Genomic DNA, 20,603 nt, shown 5'->3' with positions numbered 1-20,603 from the left:
CTTTTGTCACTATATTAAACATTACACATTTATCGCCTTCTCTAACACAGAGCTTCGATTCTTTTGTTCTATTTCAACCGGGTTTCCGACTGAGTAAAGCCAAAACAGTATCGTTTGTATTGAGGCTGGGATTAGAAATAGAAAAAAATGTCAAAATTGAAACCCTACAAGATTTTCACAGATTTGAACAGATGACCTTTGACCTCAATTTAAAAAATAAGTGACCATATCAAGTCCTTACGACAGGCATATTGTTATTGAACAAGGTTTCCTCTTTCGAATGATATACTATATAGGTGTCTGTTCGGTGGGGAGATTAGATTAAAAAAAATATGCCTTCAGTCACCGCACTAAAATGCAATAGATAGGTTCTATAATAGAGACGTCCGGGATTAAGATCGGAGAAATGTAGATTGCCACGGAAAATGAGGGTATATTGGATAGGAACCGAAATTTAGCCTTGCAACAGGTCACCTATGGACCCCTCAAAGAGTTGTTACAAGGGTTATTAACGTGCAAAAGCGTGGCACTCTCTTTACACGAGGCATCGAATTTAACGTCCCCATTCTGCAAATTTGTACATCCCGCACAGTGATACGGACGCCCTACGTTGGCGAGGGTTTTACTGCTGGTCGGACGGAGGACCAAAGGTGACATTACTTGTATCCCCCAGTCGCCCTTGGGGGTCACTTGTATTATTTACTGGGATAATGAAGAAAGTATTCATCAATTTTAGTTCCATAATATAGTAACGTATTTTTTATTTAAATTTACAACACTATACATGCTATATGTAACAACTGACATTTACTTCAAAGATATTGAAATAGCTTATAGAAGATTAAAGTAAAATGACTGATGTGATCGAAATGTGATATCTCTGATGTAGTTGTAATTTAATATTCAATCTTATGTCCATAGTTTAATATCATGAATTCAAGTAAAAAAAAACTTCAATACTATCAATTTTTATCATGATATTTGTTATAAAGTTTCATAAATAATTCCTTTGCCTAAATTATAGGTATTGTGAAAGCAAACAATTAATATAAAAACTGAAGATTTCTATAAACATATACCCTCTTAAAAACGGCAGGAAATGTGAATTCTTTTCATTGAAATCTTGTTTTGTCTGTTTGAAGTAGATGTGGCAATTGTATACAGCACATTATTAGTTTTCAAATGTTTATTTTGGTAAGTTGTACGTTATAAGCAATATATAGGTTAACGAGTTAAAGGTGTGGCTTGTTTATCATGTTAATTGTACACACTTATGCCGTGAAAGATGAAATAAATGTTTGTTCAAAATTACCATTGACCATTCAAGGGCTATTTCATCTTCGTTTATTTTATTTTCTTAAAAATGTTTTCTGGCTTGTTTATTATTTTTATCAACAACGAAGTTTACTGAATAGCACTAGAATACCATTAATATTTGCAGCATGATTTTGAAACTGTATATTATAGAAATCCATAATAATTTAAAAAATATATGCTAAACTGAAAAAATTGCATTTTTATATTTTGTACCATTGTTTGACATGACATGGTTTAGTTTAGTTTAAACAATATTTTATTCAAATAAATTGATTTGGATTGGGCAACAGGCATAGCCTATGTAAGCCCTCTCCACAATGACATGACATGGTACGTACATGTATCTGTTATTGGATTATTGGGCTTTAGGGTTACTGTCTCATTTGAGTTTAATCTGATAAATTATAAGTTATATTTTATTTCAATATAATTGTTGAAGAGTTGAATATAGAAAAGTTATATTTCAATGTTCATAAAAATCGAACAGGTGAACTACCTGTAATGATTGTTGTAATGTAGATCAAAATTATTGATAAATATCTACATTTAGTAGCTTATTTGGAAGTCTCACACTTGTATTACACAAAAAACGGCAAAATATTTCGAGGCTCTGTACCCTTGGTCATTTTCCAGCGACTGTCAATTAGTAAGCAATTTTCAATGTCAAGTTTTCTGGTCTAATAAGTTTGATAGAAACTACTTGTGATATATCAATGCTATTTTTTTAAAGATATATTTCTATCAGTACACTGTAGTTTGTTGACTATCGCGATGTCCTGTCCAGTAGGTCATATCGTTCAGCTTTGCACTAATTAGCAATTTGATGTCCATCAGATTGTCTCTTTCTGAATATTCTGCCGACATGCGAGACTTATCTCAGTTTTTTTTTAAATACTCATGTAACATAGTTTTTTTCCCATAATCTTTCATATCCAACATACCCACTAACTACCTTAATACATTAATCTAAGTGTATATATTTGTTTATATTATTACAGATTGGAATACTGTTAAAGGGATTAATCACTATTCAGACAGATGAAGGTAAGTGAGATAGAGAATAAAGGGAATAGAAAAGGGATCATTTCTTTAACTTCAAAATTTTCAATGGCTTAACCTACAAAATTACCTCAGTAAATCAGCATTACATTGCTCTTAAAATGGATTACCGATACATCTGATTTCGGTAAAGCATACTGCATACCAACTTATTTTCGCGACTTTCGCAAGTAGAAAAATAGAGCGAATATTAATCGTCGCGAATATGTAAAACTTGGATATTTTCTTATTTGACTACACCAAGTAAATTTGAGAATCGCGAAATTAAATCGCCGCGAAGTGGACTAGAAAGGGGAAAACGCGAAATAAAGTATCCGCCAAAATAAGTAGGTTTACAGTAATCTGCGGAGTAAAATGTGACATTGTACCCCATAATAGTTTAGGGCTTATAGAAGAAGAGTAAATAAACTTGTGCAGTAAGGTTTTATTATTTTTCATATTCATTACCATAATGGTCAATTGACAAGGAAAAACATGCTTGTGCTAAGTCAGGAAAATGAAAGTTGTTTCTATTCTTTCCTTTGGTTGATAAAGTCTTAACGTTTGATTTTGTCAGTATTTATGGACTAACCCTTTTTATTTACCTTGGAGTTCGATATTTTTGTAATACGTTTTATTTTTACACCATATGGTATGTTGAATGCGTTAAATTAGTGAGAAATCAGTGGAAATTATATTCTTACGATTGTGGATATATTTTTTCATTATGCAGAGGTGTGGGAATCACACAATCTTTACATTAGAAATGAGTGCCCTAGTGCCACCTAATATTGAAGCTATATTGAATTTAAGTTTAAGTGATGTTTAATCAAAAGTAATTTGTCCTATGGAAAAAAATAACCTCATTTCCTGTTAGCTACAATATAAAAGATAAGAGATGTAATCAATCGGCATTTTTGCCGATACATTGACGACATTTGGGCGACGAAATATAGTGTATGTTGATTGAATTATAATTCAAAGGTTTCATGTTTTTAAACCAGGAATAACTTTCGTTGGAAGTATAAAGAGTGCAGAATAAGTCTGCTTCTGTAGCTAGGTTGTATTGCATCTCACTAGAGACTTCCAGTAAAATGACATTACTCGACAAAACCAACCTATCTAACCGTATCTCTGCCTATTGCATTGAAGGATGACGGAGGGGAGCATAGACTGCATGAATTTGTGGCTCGTTGAATACATATACTTTATTGGAATAGATGATATTTAAAAAAAAAGCACAAACAACTATTTTAATTCTTTACATATTTTGTTATTAGATTTGGGATGATTCATTGACAACAACCTTTAAAGGGAATAATTAATTTAGTTATCAGTAATCCAATGCACCGATCAGTACTTTGTCATTTCACTTGACCCATATATTTATCTCTCAAACGATGAATTCTTAAAGCTTCAAAAACAAAATTCAGTTTGAAAAAATAAAAATAATGGAATCTGAAGCGAGATCATATCCTCATTTTTGTATTAAAATTTATAAGATTAAAACAAGAGTTTCAAACACGCCGGAATGTAAAAGGTGTACACGACTTGCTTCTTCTTTTATTTTAGCATTCTTCTATACTTTATTTCATGATACTTTTGTCAAAGGTAAAAATACAGATCACTGATGCATCTTTCTGATAGTACTTCGTCGCCTTTCCGTAGAATTTTATCAAATGGAATTTATGAGAACGCATCTTCAAGAATAAAATATGATTACACTTTACTGATCAGTTATTTTTTGTTATATCTTGTCTTTAATAAAAATGATGCAAGGAATCTAGGAAGTGCCCGTACAAACGTATGCGTAATTTAACGTCATTGCTCTTAAATTGTTTTTCTAAGGTAGCAATACACAGTTAGGAGTGTGGTTTCGCATTTTGGCCCCCATGGATTATTCTAATATGAAAGTTATTGTGGAATGCAATTCATTTTAGACAGCTGAGTACTAATTTAGCCATCAAAGTTGGTTTATAAGAACATGAAGAGTATTTGTGACATGTTTTGGTGGTGTTCGTGTTGCTTAGTCTTTAGTTTTATATGGTGTGTCTTGTGTACTATTATTTGTCTGTTTTTTTTTTGTTTTTTTTTAGCCATGGCGCTGTCAGGTTATTTTCGATCTATGAGTTTGAATGTCCCTCTGGTATCTTTCGCCTCTTTTTTCGGGTTATTTTCTGTTTGACTGTCCGTATTTTCATAACTAGACCGGCCGTAGGTCCAGAAATTAATGTAATGTTTACAAACACTTTTTTTCTACACGAAGTTGTTGACGGAATTTTACAAAAAATGCGACGAAAGACATATGATTTGTTTTTAATTTCTTGATAGATATATGTAAACAGTTTCAGAAACGGTATCATTCCAAGGGATTGAAATTCTACTTCTGGCCAAATTTTTGGGAAATATATGACATCTTTACCCCCTTTTTGCATTATTTCATAGCAAATAAATGCAGATTGTTGCCATAGATACACCAAAAAGAAATGATATTTTACCATTTGAACTATTGAATATCAAATCTATGGAAGATACTGATTACAAAACCAATGCACATATTTGACACAAACAGTGAATTAAATTGTAAGAAAGAGAGTAAATTTTTGAGAGTAAATTTTTACATTTTTTCCTAGCTGTGTATTGCTACCTAAAATGTTTGGCGTTTAACTTAAGGGAAATTCCGCGATTTTTTTACTTATCATCTAATTATGTTCATCTTAACATAAAAAACACATTTGCAAAGTTTTAAATTTATATTCCTTCTAAGAACGGAGAAAATCAAGTATTTGTAACTTTTTTGGTTGAATTCTCGAGTGGGTCGTGACGTTTAGCCCGATTTCTTGAACTCTTATAGCTTATCGACAATATACGTAATTAAAAGCGCACAGCTGACGAATGGTCGTAGTTATTAACCACAATATAACAATGAACGAAAATGAATATGCATATACCGTTTTGTATTGATTGATATAAACTCCTATAAAATTATCTCTAGTAAATGTTTTCGAATAAATTTCATTAATTATTGTTGAGATTTTTTTCATAAAATATTTATTGAACATTTTTACTGATATTGAACTGAAAATATTTCAGTTCTATTTACCGTTATTGTTTTGATAATTATTTCAATGCAACTAATATGTGAGCAGAGTGTGTATATTATTTTGTAAAGGTCACTATATATTTCTCGGCTTGAGGTCAATTCGTTTACCTTGTAGCTATTTAGCCGCAGGTGTGAGTTCAAGCGTACACATGTATGAATATTGTTATTTGGAAAGGATAAACAGAAAGGATTAGAAAGAGTATGCTGTATTTAATACACTAAGATTTAATACACGATGAGAATAAAGATACAATAATTAAATTGTGTAAATTAATTGAAAATAAAATTCAGATTCATAATTCCGAAAGTGTATAAAAATAAAAAGAAACAATTTTGGATTACTGTCTTAGCGGCAATTGGCGTAAAGATTCAAATATGAAGTAAAAAATAGTAGTTTTAATCTTTAATAAAAACTAAATGCAATATTTCCCAAATTGATATACCATTGCACACCTGTTTGATATCATTGACTTTACCGGAATTTCTTAACTTGTATTAAAATCTGGCTGTGTTTAATGCTCATAAAACTATCGCAATTTTAAAGTTTTTAATTGAAATAAAATACAACATACAACATGCATGATTTTTTTTTAGTTTCTTTTTAACATTTCATTCTTACATAATTAAATTCATTTGACAATCATTTACACGAACTTTTTGTGAAAAGAATACCAATGATCTAAGCTAAGGCATTATTTTTTTGAGGATTTTTGTACATTTTTTTTTAAAATTCTATGATAATATTTGTTAAATGTTGAACATGATAGCCGTCATTAATCCAAATATGTAATACAGTAGTTGTAATAAAACTTATATTTTAGTCATGCATAACTGATATTGACGAATTTAGAATAGTTCGTCCATACATCGTTGTTCTTGAAACAATCATTATAAGTATACATGTAAGTTTCCTGTCGTATAAGCGCCATTGAGGATGAGCTCTAGAGAAAGCAGACTAGTAGCGTTTCGTTAGTTTGGTTGTTGTGAAAGGAGAGGAAATGCAACCACTTGTACAGATAAACGACAGAATTACCATACAAGCATTTATAGTCAACACAACCAGAAAGAGTTCCCATCGTTGGACGGGGAATATGAAGGCTTCCAAGAATGAACAAGTGACATGTCTAACTCTGAACAGTTAGAAAACGGACTATCGACATCGACCGCTTGTTCTTGATATTTGAAACTGCATGCATATATACGTATACGTTTATGATAGTGATCAGTTCTTGCTTCTGACAAAAACTAAATTCCTTCATGGTTATATCTTGCCATACGTTTATATTGGTTTGTAAGGTGATTACTCAAAATCGTTATTTAAAGATGTAGATTCATTTCAATACAGAAATTTCGTCTATATACTAAGTTTCACAAGTGTATACCACGGAGAAGCTCTGAAGGTACATTACTCCTATTTTGTTTGGGTGTGAACCATCGATGTTTACAGCAATATCAAAGAATAAGATGATGATCGTAGAAAGAACTATGGGCGTCGTGTGGCAAATATTACATGCATATCGGACCATGAGTTGTCAATCTGTATGAAAAGATTTCCAATACAACCATATTATTGAGAAGGAATGTTTACATGCTATACTCTCGTACTAGTATTACAGGGTTCTTGTGGCGTCCACCTTAGACACACATCTTTTTAACGATGTTTAAAAAAAAAGACAGAACCAATTTAATGTCATATTTCCCTTGAATACCAAGAAAGAAAATAAATCCCGAAATTAATTTGAAACTTTGATACTCAATAGTTTCCCAGCAAAATATTCACATCCCTTGGGGATAATTAGTGTTCGTCCAGTGGCATATATAACAATTGTGATGATGAATTCCTTCCTTTGTTCGAGAACAATCTTATTGAAATATAAATCTGTGATTTTACTATGTCCACAACTTCGATGAACCAAAGCAAATTATACATCGACCTGTATTTAAATCAAATTGGTTCTCTTCTTCTTCTTCTTCTTCTTCTTCTTCTTCTTCTGGTATACAATAGTCTATCGACATTCGATGATTACATACTGTTGGCATACGTGGACTAGTTTATTTACAAAACTTTTACCCCAATTTATTCAAAATATATGTTTTTTTCTTATGTTCAATGTATACATGTATATATTTTAAATTGCGCTATAGGTCCGTAACTTTCTACCCAGTCGTATAAACGAATCGTCGACAAGTGCGTACATTTTTTTAAATCAATATTTCTGGTATGTTCCAATCTGTCCTTCACTATTGACAATGAGTTTATATTACATTTTCCCAAATTCACCCTTGGAAAAAATATTTAAATAGATTTTGATTTCATCAAATCTTATTTTTTGGGTATTATTTATATTTTTATGAATAATATTCTTTACACCAGAAATGTTATTTATAAACAAGCGTATGAGTTTAGTAATGACAAGTAAGACAGAGTTGTATATTATTCATCTGATAGTTCAAAATGGAAAGTTATAAGTTATCCGCCGTGTACACTGATCAATACCTGCAGAGGTGAAACGATGCATGAACTTGCAAGCCCGACAGGAAATCGCTTGAATACCTGGACATGTCACCTCACAATACCTTTGGAAGTAATATCTTTGGGGGGGGACACCTTTAGCCATGCTGGTGATCAGATGAGGGAAGATCAGAATTTATTTGAAAAAAGTTTATTACTTTAAAGAATTATGAATAAATTAGATTTTCGAAAACAATTTTTACGAAACACTTATTTATGATTTCAACTTTGACTTTTTACCTAATTCCAATATCAACAGTTTAAAAACAACAGACCATGGTAATTTAAAAAAAATAAGAAAATTTTCAGTATCAAGTTAGTTAGTCGGATGAAACAACGGTACGATTGACAAGTTATCGACACGCAATTACGACTACATCGGTACTGTAGTTTTGTTCTTTTGTGGTTTTTAGACATATTGTTGTTATTAATCGGGAAAGAAGACAAAATGGCCGAACGCAGAGAATTGATACTCTAAATTTAAAATCGATGGTGATCGCTTATCTAGCGGAATAAAACTTAAATAACTATGAATTTGAGCATTTTTATACTGAATGAACATAATATCAATTTTTGATTTTTTTGCGAAGTTTCCCTTTATACAAATACGTATGAAATAAGGACATATACGGAATATTTGATTGTAGTTTTGTTAAGTATGGTGATCATTTTAGTTGTATGACCAACTTTTTATAGCAAGGGGATATCATATGTACTGGTCTGTGCATTGGTCCGTTCTTCGTTCTGTTCAAAATATAAAACGTTTAAAATTATATACCAAATTAGAGTTTGATCCGGATTAAGTGGTGCACTGAACATGGAAATATGATCATGTGAAAGGGCACGGTGTCTTACGGCCACACATTCTTGTTGCAAATGTTTTGATTAATATACGTACATGTTCACAACTGCCTCTTTGGACGCGAGCTCGCCTCGACAGTAACAATCAAAAGTGATCGGGGGAATAGAAATATGGTCACTGCTGGTTCTGTTCCGATCGGCAGTTAAACCATTGCCAAAGTGGGGAGTCCGTTTGGTTGTGCGGGATGTACAAGTATGCAGTCCCGTCCGGTCAGAGTCGGGACGATAAATTCGATGCCTCTAGTAGAAAGAATACCACTCTTTCTACACGTTAATTAAACATGAAATATTTGCCACTGGACGTTAAGCAACCAGCTATCAATCAATCGACAGTAGCGTAACTTGGATTTTATTTCTGGTGAGGTAAATAATTTGAATCTTGGCAGTCAAAGCCTCAATTTGGTTAAAAGACGTCAATGACAATAGGGATTGAGCGGTTAATTGAAAATATGACTCGCAAAATAGGTGTAGGTGATCATACTTTTGATAGGTAACACACTGGCAAAAAGATCTATAAAAAATCCAGATTTGTGGAATTCTTTCATGAAATATTTTTTCTAGTGCGCATTAAATCAATAGATTTTAAGGAAACTGCTAGTTAAAGGATTAATTCTCAGTTACAGACAGGTCCTGCTCAAAACAAAAATAATTGACAGAATTATACATGTATGTACGACCTCCTCTAAAATGCTTTTGTGCAGATTCGGGGATATTGAATCTAAGATTAACTACGTCTTTGAACTTTATACGTTTAGCTTTTTTCAAAATGTATGGATGATAATAACTGGGTGAACTATGAAGTCTTGCTTATATTAACCAAGGTAGAACAGATCTACATAAAATGTAGGAATGCCAATTGTCTGTTGAAAATTTCGTTAAAAAGTTCGTTGTATATAAAAAAAATCAAGCATCATATCAGTTTCACAGTTATGATCTCTTATTTGAATCATTTTTTTGCGAGGTATACTTTGTCTGTTACTTAAAAAAGATATTTGAATCTACATTCACTTTATCAAAGAACGTTTTCAAGACGTTAATAATAAGGAATAAGGGATTAAGGAGGAAAGAAATCAACGTTTTGAACCGTGGTACTCGGTGTACTTTATACTATGACGGACAATGTATATACTTCTCTTATCCTCTCTTTTTTAATGGTCAAAATTTGGTGAGGCGATTGCCTCATTGCGTCAATGAAAGCTACACCACTGCTCGAGTGCGGGAAGTCTTGGGCTCGATCCTTGCCCGTTTCAATTCAAAAATTGACTGCCTCTCTGCCACGTACGCAATATTCAGGAGTTAGAGCAAAGATTGGTCATTCCAGGGTCAAACGCATGTGTCCGGGTAGGATGAAATATCCTCCTGCAGTATAATACAAAGTCTTGTTCATATTCATCTTCTCGTCCTAAATATGCATATGTAAATTACATATGCAACGAACACTTACATATATGGCCATAAATCCTAATAATACTTGTATTTTTGTTCCACTTCTAACGTTGCCTATATCCCCCGCCCCTCCCCCCACACACACTTTTTCAAAATCCTGGATCCACATCTGGCAATGAAATCATATCTCATGTTGTTCATTGTTTCTTAACTTAATTTCCGTTAATGATTTATTCAGTAAAACGAATTCGGTGACCTCCTTTTAGTTTTTTATCAATAAAATAGATAAAATACTATAAGTTAATTTATTTCAAGGGATATAACAAAAATTGCCTGGAAATGTCTTTTGTATTTGGACTCCGATAGCATTCTCGTTAAACAAATCAATACAGAACAATCCATAATCAAACATACCTTAATTCTAAAAAACAACATATATAGGGATTTTTTTAATCAAAATTTTTTGAATTAAAATGAAAAATACATTTGTTTAGAAATTAAATGGAAGCGATAGTTTTATCTCAATTTTCAACTTTTATAAAGAGACAGATTCTGACAAACTCTGGTTTTGATATTTCTAAAATTGTAAGAAAAAAATATCTGTTTAAATATATTTCCCGCAACAAATATAATAAAGGATAGATAAACTATAACATGTATAAAGAAAGAAAGAAAAAAAGTATAATGGGGCGTTCATCTGCATAGTATATTGACAAATAATTGTCATTATCAAAACCATGAAAGATACTCATAATCGTACATAATACTATGATAAGTATGGGATACGTGTGTTTATACGTGAGCTTATGTCAGTGAAAGTAAAGGCGGGAATATTGAGAACCACGTGATAAAAAAAAATGAAGATTTCTATCATTTTTCGTCATGATAAGATTATTTCATATGGACGAAAATTCCAGTGTGTGATTTTAAAAGTCTTGAAATACTTTGTTTAATCTTGAGCGACGTATTGAATAAAATTCAATGGTTGGTAATAACCAGTCCCATTAGGTCCGCACGTCAAGTTACGTACGTATGTCATTTTATTGGAAATCTCTACTATACCTGTATTAGAGGTCGGTCATTTAAAGACGTATCAACCGTATCATATACGTTGACGTATCCGCATCTGCTGATATACCAAAAAAACAGTATATGATCCCGAGCTTTTAATTTTATGTACTTTCAATAATGCAAATAGGCGACTGATTAATTTCTAATGCAGAAATTTACAAAACAATAAGGAAATATCGAGTTTTTGTGGAATATGTAAGGGAGCTACCATTTGATTTTTATGGGGGGGGGGGGGGGGGGGGGGGGGGCTAGGATGAAAAATTGTGTCCTGCCTTTTTTTTTATTTGTAATCTCTGTCCTGCCTTTTTATTTTTCAGTCTATTCGGTCCTGCCTTTTTTTTTCTTAGCTTATCCTGACTTTTTTTACAACAATTGTCATCCTGCCTTTTTTTTTGCCAAGTTACTCATCCTGCCTTTTTTTTTACTCAAAATCCTGTCCTCCCATTTTTTTCAAATTTCATCCTAGCCCCCCCCCCCCCCCCCCCCCGCCCCCATAAAAAAATCAAATGGTAGCTCCCTAACCCTACTTTTAAAGATATTCTGGATAGTTGGAACAGTTTACAGGCATGATAGGAGTGAATACGGTAAAATCGTTTGTTTGTGTATGAACTTGTGCTCACGTGGAACCAAATTGTTAATTGACAAATAGAGTGATACTCAGTACTTTCTATTACCTTTTATGATAAAATGAAAAATATCCAAAGTTCCTTACATGTATATAAGTATTACATTTGATTTTTTTTGTGTTTATTCATATAAGATCTTGAAATATTTTTTAACTAAATTATTAAAGGATTGTGTACGATATTCGTGTACCTGCCCTAAATTGGCTCATTTTTAAGGGCATGTAAAAGTAGTTGTGATAGAACACCTTATTTTTGTTTTACAAAACACCACTATCACAAATATTGAAAGTGTATGTTTGATTGTTTCGAAGCGATTCAAATTAGTTTTTTTTTTAAATGAAGCATGGTCTTATTAATAAGCTCGGAATCGCATAATAGTTTTTGATATAACTGCAGATGCGGATACGTCAACGTATACGATACGGTTGATACGTTTGTAAATGACCGACCTCTATTAGTACATGTTTTACAATTTCGAATGGCGGATGATTCATACATAGCAGTAGACTCTTAACTTGTCAATGCATCAGTTCTCACTCCTTTTCGAGTTCATTCCATTCCAATAGTTTGTGTTGATTATCATGATTTGTCTCTGCGTAATTCATATTGCCCACTTTTGTCCCTTATTACCTACTTCTGGGAGTATTGCCGGTTGTCCTCTTCCTAATCGATTTACGAGATTTGAACATCCGTTAACTATTGTCGCCTTAAGGTGGTACCTAACACTACAGGGAGATAACTCTGTAAAATCAGCTAAACGTTTTAATTACGTTGTGTTGTAAAGGGAATATTAAGCTTCTCAATGATCAAAATTGGTGTTTGTCAATCTGCTATATAACCAGTGTAATTTTTCTGACAAAACGGTTGGTTCAAAAAATTAAAAATTTTTATATTTTTGTTAAAGTGTCAAAGTAAATGCTTTGACAAAATTTTATAAAAATTAAACGAGCCAAATTAATTTTAGTGAAAGTGTTGGGTACCACCTTAATTTACATCACATAAACCTTCTTTTTTCAAGAACATATTAATAGTTTTAAAGGAAATTTCAGGTAATCAATTGAACTCAATTTGTAAACAGAAATGATGTACCGCTGCACAAAACATGTGATTTTGTAATCTAAATGTGGTGGGAATTAGAAATTCATCATAAAAACATCTGTATAATCCGCACATAAAATCTGTGGTCTTCCTCTTGGGTAATAGCCAAGACATTTGACTTTACTACCTTTAAGTACGTATTCACCATCCCTAAAGTAAGATTGCAAGAATTATTCCACTTTTTTTTTATACAAACGAAAAGCGTAAATTCTGACATGTTTTGCGTGTTTTTTTATCGACAGGATAGGTTTCGCCAAAATGAAAGCTCGTATTTAAAAATGTTGATACGATATAAAGATTTTTTTTAACAAAATGTTGGAAGCTGATATCATCGGAACATTGCTTTTGAAAACTGAAATAAAAACACAGTTATTACGTTTATTTGACGTTTAGACATTTTTATTAAGCACTAGACCTTCCTCGTTATGATAGATCGCTTCTTATTTATTTGAGATAGTTTTAATACAAATGTCCTAGAGAAAAATAAAAAAAAGCTAGCATTCACTTTTGATCTCAATGTTCTGTTATATAGTATAAGTAAAGGTAATCTTACTGAATAATTCACAGGGTGGTGATTGTATATTTCCCTTTAACTCCATAGGGGAAACCACATACAAGTAAGGTGCAATTCATATTCTGACTATCATTAAGAATGTGGCGTCGAGATGTTGAGAAATACAACTAAACGACACACGATACTTTTTTCAATTGTTTTCGCATTAACTTTACGACATGAGGAATATATAAATAAAAACATGATTTTTAGGCCTTGCGACTCAAATCACAAAAGGTTGCTTCTTACCTTTCAACCAATGGTTCTAATTTGTAAATCAACACCTCGAACATTTTACAGATGCCATCATGATTTGATTAACATGAATATCTGTGTTACAGATAACTACGAACATCTGCCTGTTCAACACATAATTCATGATTTTGACATCATAGAATGTAAGAACAAATCAATCGTTATGTGTGACTGCCATAGCCATTCAAATTGAATGGAAGATTGGAAAGTATTATACAAGTATAGCCTATATTGGTTATTTAAAGGGGCATTAGCTGTTAAATTCATGTTCACCGATTTGACTCAAATTCTTATACTTGATTTTATTTAGGCACTTGCGTTTTGTATTTATATTGTGTCATAGATCAAACGTATTCGTTCAGTGTTTATTTACTTGTTTTTGTTTTAATGTCTTTTTGATCGAGTTAAGCCATTTCAATTGATATTTCATAGTGTTTCTTTTTATATTGTAATGTTACAATAATGTCTTATGTTATGGTGAAGGTTGGCGCTTGTTATAACGTTTAGACCCGCTGCATGTTTATGCATCTGTCCTAAGTCAGGAATCTGTTGTTCAGTGGTTGTCGTTTGTTGGTGTGGTTCATAGGTGTTTCTGGTTTCTCGTTTTTCATGTAGATTAGACCGTTGGTTTTCCTGTTTGAATTATTTTACAGTAGTCATTTTGGGGCCATTTATATATAGCTTGCTGTTCGGTGTGAGCCAAGGCTTCGTGTTGAAAGCGGTACTGTGACCACTTATAATAGTTAACTTTTTACACATTGTGACTTGGATGGAGAGTTGTCTCATTGGCACCCATACCACTTATTCTTATTTATATAAAACGTATATCCAAACTATAAAAAGTATAAAGTTAAAAATTTACGATGCATGGACTCGATATTAAGTATCAGCATTTCGTGTGTATTCTAGTCTAAACGCCATCAAATTAACAATCAAGGTGACCTCCGAAGACTGCCGACGGTCATTCAACCTGATGTAAACATAAACATGGAAATAAACAGATAGCGTGAACACGTGGAAATGGATTGTGTAGGTCTGTTGATTTCATATTATAGGTTAAAAAATATTTTAATTAAGAAATAATTCATGGAAGCCTTAGATTTGTCGAATATCACGGCCCAGGCTATGTGTAAATTTCCAACAAATCTATGGCTTTCATGAATTATTTCGATTCTAATAGGACAAATACGGTCATTAAAAAACTGAAGCGAGGATAGGTATGCCGTGTGTGTGGCTGTTCTACACTGTAAGATAAATGTAAAACAAATCTAATAAATCTGTAGCTTGCATGAATCATTTCTTAAATAACCGCTAGAAAAATATGGTTGATTCTTTTAATTCTTAAACCCAACATTTGAATTTTAGCTCACCTGGCCTACAAGGCCATGTGAGCTTTTCTCATCACTTGGCGTCCGTAGTCGTCGTCGTTAACAATTTTTCAAACATCTTCTCCTCTGAAACTACTGAATGGATTTGGATGAAACTTAGCATGATTGTTCCTTAGATTATCCTGCACAAAGTGTGTGCTTGGATTTTTGATCCGTCAAAAACATGGCCGTCGTTACTTAAAATAGAACATAGGGGTCAAATGCAGTTTTTGGCTTATATCTCAAAAACGAAAGCATTTAGAGCAAATCTGACGGGGTAAAAATGTTCATTAGGTCAAGATCTATCAGCCCTGAAATTTTCAGATGAATCAAACAAACCATTGTTGGGTTGCTGCCACTTAATTGGTAATTTTAAGGAAATTTTGCAGTTTTTGGTCATTATCTTGAATATTATTATAGATAAAGATAAACTGTAAACAGCAAAAATGATCAGCAAAGTAAGATCTACAAATAAGTTAATATGACCAAAATTGTCAATTAACCCCTAAAGGGGTTATTGTCCTTAAATGACAATTTTTCACAATTTGTTCATCACATTTGCTAACTTTAAAAAATCTTCTCCTCTGAAACTACTGAATGGATTTGGATGACACTTATCATGATTGTTCCTTAGATTATCCTGCACAAATTTGACCAAAATTGTCAATTGACCCCTTAAGGAGTTATTGCCCTTTAAAGACTTTTTTCACAATTTGTTCATCATGTTGACTTACTTTAAAAAATCTTCTCCTTTGAAACTGCTGTATCAATTTCAGCCAAACTTAAGCTAAATGAGTTTCAGAGTATCTGGTATAAATTTTATATTTCATTTCCTTGTATGTCAGAAACATAGCTCCTATGGCTAAAATAGAACATAGGAGAAAATGATTTTTTTTTGCTTTTGAAGAAAATAGGACGATTCAAAGAACATTTAAATAAATTGAAAAGCCAAAATAATCATTGATGAGAGATTTAACCAAAACAATTAAGGTGAGCGATTCAGGCTCTTGAGAGCCTCTTGTTTAATTTACATTTCTTTTTCGTAAGCTACCGTCATCACTGTTGGCATTTTATAACCAAGGAGCCGCCATGTTGACTTGCTGAAATCATTAGATTTGCGAATAATGCAATAGAATAGAAAAAAAGCAACACCTACCTCAAAACTTTATTTTAATGCAATATTATCCGAGTTTAGAAAGTAAACGCAGTGGGAAAACCTTCAACTGTGGCGTTTTCATTGGTCTGACGTCATGTTTTGAAACGACGTTAATGCGCCAAAAAAAATAATAGAATTTCGCGGAATTTTAATTTATTTTGATTTTGTACATTTTTCCGATCTCCAATGCATTAATTCTTTTTGTTATGCCTCAGAATAAGAATAAAGGTTCTGTAGGTTTTTTTTTCAACACAGCGAAATCGACAAAGCGTTTGCACATAGGTTAAGATACATGTGGTTTACCGTGGGAGGTATATTTTAACAGCAATTATTATATACATGTCGGAGTCTGCGCTAAGTATAGATATATCGAGAATTTTATCACGTTATCACGGTGTTGCTTACAAAGCGAAAGAAGCACGTCATATTAGAATCATCGTTTTTTCCCTGTATAAGAATGAGTTGTTGTGGATCGAATCAGGCAATCAAATGGTTTACCCTTGTTTCACCTTCAATGTTGACATTTATTTCCTTTTGTAACACGCCTAGTTTATGCGTAACCTGTCGCTAGCTAAGGGGTTGAATCGAAGGTCACATGCATACGGGTCCAATGAGGACGAATTATTCACTTGCTAGTGAATAATTCATCAGCGACGTTTCTTATCTTATTTTGACAAAATTGAACCAAAATAGCTGCTATAAGCGAATTATTATTTCACTATTTCACTTTCATTAATGAACAAAAACAAATCATTTTTTTAATTTTTGGTATATCTCGTAGCTAATGTCCTTTTAATAGGCTGAGCATAGTCTGTATTTCATTGAATGAAGAAAGACATCGGTCAATACAACTAACTTATTAATTTTGTTAATTTGAACCTAAGGATACATGTTTAGTAAGCACACGTTTTGTCTTTGCATCAGTTAAAGCAAGTGAATAAAAAATATAGACCAGCGTTTTGTACTTAACTTACAGTGGAATCACCTTTATCAGTATTACCAGTAGAAGAACAGATGACATGGCGGAGAGGATATGAGTATTGCAAATCTCTAAGTAGAAGGCTTGTATATGTATCTCCTAGTGTACGAGCAGACTTTCAGTATATGTACGAAGATATAAATTGCGGATGGTAAATATCGTTTTTGTACAATAAAGGTATATGCTTAAGCAAAGCTAGCATAATAAATAAGATGATGATGCATAACCACAGTACTTTAATTTGTGTTTTTCGTTGGCTCCATTTATGGAATAAGAAAGTTTAATATTATTTTTTGGGAGTTCTTTAACATGAATTGTATGTTTGTACATTACATTTGATCTGGATAAAAGTCATTAGATAAGTTTATTACCTCATTAAAGCCTTATTCTTTTAAATACTACACTACACAATTTCCCTAAGTTTGGTTTTAACTTTGGTTCGTTTAGGCTCTATCAGCTCTTCAAAATTTGTGTTAGGTTTTTGACTCTCAAAATGTTTTTGGCCTCGAGCATTACTGAAAAAGAGAGGCGAATGATACCAGAGGGACATTCAAGCTCATAAGTCGAAAATAAACTGATAACGCCATGGAAAAAAAAACCCAAAAAGACCAACAGACAAACAATAGTACACAAAATACTACATAGAAAACTAAAGACTTAGCAACACGAACTCCACCAAAAAACTGGGGTGATCTCAGGTGCTCTAGAAGGGTAAGCAGATCCTTCTCCACTTGTGGCACCTGTCATGTTTCTCATGTTAGTACAAACCCGGTACTTCGTCTAATTCGGTAGGTCACATTCGGGAAAAGGGGACGGGATTGTAGTTACGACATAAGGAACATATTCGCTATCATCTATGAAACGGTCAACCAACTCGTGATGACGTCCGTAAAACTTACGAAGGGGTGATTTCAACTTCATCACTTGGAACTCTTGGTTTAATAATTTCTATGTGAGCAGCAACCCTCTACCAAGGAAATCATGATAGGAAATACAAGCCCTTAAATATCGTACCAACTGGGAGATATATACACAGTGTGCAGGCGCTGCTGGAATGTTGCTACATAGAAGTTCACAATTGGGAAGCTGAAATCATCTCCTTTTTCGTAAAGTTTTGTTTTCAACCGACTCTTATTGTCAATTTCTAGATGTAAGTCAAGATATGAGGCACACTTAACTGTATCTGTTGTATCCTTCTTCTGACGTTCGATGGGATAGATTCGTTCAACATTGTCACCAAATTTTGAATTATTTAGTGAGAGAACATCATCCATATGGCAGAAAATAAAGTTAAAGGATACTGCTAACTTCTTTCTTTCTTAGAAGTTCCTGTATGAAGTCAGCCTCATATGAATAAAGGAACAAATCGGCAAAAAAGAGGGACACAGTTTGTTCCCATGGAAATGCCGATTGTTTGTTGAAAAACACAGTTTCAGAGAATTTTTTGTTTGAATCATAGTGATTTTTTTAGTGAAGTACGATTTATCCCCCCAAAGACAATACACTTGTATCTCAGTGGCCATTCTTTTTTATGAAACAAAGCAGGACCAACTCTTTTAATTTGTATATTAGTTTGGAATAGGGAATACTTGTGTAAAATTAAAACGTCAAATGTTTAATAATATTGCAAGAGTCTTAGATAGATTTTTTTACCTCCTCCATAAGTGATGGTAGAACTCATGATTATTTTCTCTAATTTTTATGGCAACGTCGGATGATTTACTATTCACTTAAAATTGAAATATATATTTACATATATACAAATAAAGGCAACGGTAGTATACCGCTGCTAAAAACTTAGAAATGTTTAGAAATTCACTTGTGACGTCAGAAAAAAATATGTAACTTTTTGAAGCTTTGATACATTCGTTTGGCGAACAATTCATAATTCTATTGTGGTGTCCTGATGTACTGTCGTAAATTCATGGGAGGTGTCCGTTGTTATTCTGTGGTTTACATGTTCTAATGTAGTATTATATTTTTTTTTTTATGTATTTCTCTGTCCTGAGTGTTGTTGCATTTATTAGTACTGTATTCCGGTCACGTAATGTTGTCATTATAGCGGTATTTTTAACATTGCCATATAAGCGGGAGGTTTGGCTAGCAATACAACCAGGTTCAACCCACAGTTTTTTTTCTTAAAATGTCCTCTATCATGTCAGGAATGTGGCAGTTGTTATCAGATAGTCCGTTTCTACATGTATGTATGTTGGCGTTTGTGTTGTTGCAGTTCAGTGTTTCCGTTGTTCCGTTATTTTCCTCTTATTTGTTTCCCTCGGTTTTGGTTTGTGACCCGGATTTGTTTTCGCTTTATCGATTTTGACTATTAAACAGCAGTATACTACTGTTGCCTTCATTTATCTTTCCTCCTCATAACTCTGTTGGAGCAGTTTCTACGTAAGGAGCACACTCCTGCATATGAAGTCCGTATAGTGTAAACATGCAAGATCATAACGTATCAATTGAGTTATGTAAACTCCATACGACGAAACAGAGAGTATGTTACTGCTGATAAATGGGAACTTGATAATTGGGAAGTTGAAATCATCTTGTTTGTCATAGATTTTAGTGTGAAGTCGTCCATCTGTGTCAACATTGAGGAAAAGATCAAGGTATGAAGCAGTCCTTCATGTATCAATAGTATCCTTAATTTCAAATTCACTGAAACTCATCAAAGATTTAAGCATCATGGCAATGACACTAAATTGAAATATATTGTTTACCTACATTTTATATATCTTAACATTATTTATCTAAATATTCATTATTTTCATGTTTATTATCATAGCAACATCACATTTTGGACAGCCCATCAAGTGAGTAACCACACAGTTGTTAAAGCACAAAGGTATTATGACAACTTTCCGCTTGACAACATCAAAGAAGATTCGTCGTTATTGCTGTGCGTTTTCCTTGTGTACGAGAGTGTGAATAAAATAATTGGATGGGAGGCAGACGAATGCAACGACAGCAATGCACGTCACGGATTGGTTTGCGATATAGTATTTCCTGAAGGTAGTTATGTATCATGTGATTTTTTTTATGATATTTCAAACACATATCATGTTTAATGATGAGAGGAAAGCATATATCTTGTTTGTGACAAATACAGTAAAAAAGGAGAAGACAAACGTAAATTTGTATTAATCAAGCCTTTTATCTTTTAGATGTCATAATATGAAATATTCTTGCTCCTATTCGGATGTATATGTCTTTGTTCAGTACTTAACAAAAAACAAAGAGGTGATACTTAACATTTAGCGAATGATTAAAAAAAAATA

This window comes from Mytilus galloprovincialis, chromosome 5, assembly GCF_965363235.1.
Source record: "Mytilus galloprovincialis chromosome 5, xbMytGall1.hap1.1, whole genome shotgun sequence".
In the NCBI taxonomy this organism is placed as follows: Eukaryota; Metazoa; Mollusca; class Bivalvia; order Mytilida; family Mytilidae; genus Mytilus; species Mytilus galloprovincialis.
The sequence above is the reverse complement of the archived record's forward strand: the minus strand, read 5'-3'. Positions refer to the sequence as shown.